We start from the raw sequence: 658 nt of genomic DNA on the forward strand, positions 1-658 counted from the left end.
GTGCAGGAGAATTCTATCGCCACTGCAGGTAAACAAGGGTTTAGGGTTTAGGGTTTAGGGCTTAGGGTTTAGTGTTTAGTGTTTAGTGTTTAGTGTTTAGTGTTTAGTGTTTAGGGTTTATTAGGGTTTAGGGTTTATGAGGGTTTAGGGTTTATGAGGGTTTGTGTTTTTGTGTGTTTCAGGTGATAGAGGAGGTGGAGTGTTACGTGTGCCCTGGTTGTTTAGAGCTGCTGCCTGCTGCTGCTGGTGCTGCTTGCGGCTTCCGCTGCAGCAAATGTTTCAGCTGTCCCCGCTGTATGAATGGGTTGTCTCTAGCCAGAAAAAGGAGACAGGAGACAGATGGGGGGACAGAGGAGACAGGTGTGGGGTCTGCTGCTGCTGCTGCTGCTGCTCCTGCTGCTGCTGCTGCTGCAGGTGTGGGGTGTGCTGCTACTGCTGCTGCTGCTGCTGCAGGTGTGGGGTCTGCTGCTGCTGCTGCTGCTGCTGCTGCTGCTGCAGGTGTGGGGTCTGCTGCTGCTGCTGCTGCTGCTGCTGCAGGTGTGGGATCTGCTGCTGCAGGTGTGGGATCTGCTGCTGCAGGTGTGGGGCCTGCTGCTGCTGACAACTATAGAAAGATGTTAGATCCAGAAGCAGCACTAAGAGCAGCACAAGCAGCAGC

This window comes from Eimeria mitis, genomic scaffold (assembly GCF_000499745.2).
Source record: "Eimeria mitis Houghton genomic scaffold, Emh_scaff1210, whole genome shotgun sequence".
Lineage (NCBI taxonomy): Eukaryota > Apicomplexa > Conoidasida > Eucoccidiorida > Eimeriidae > Eimeria > Eimeria mitis.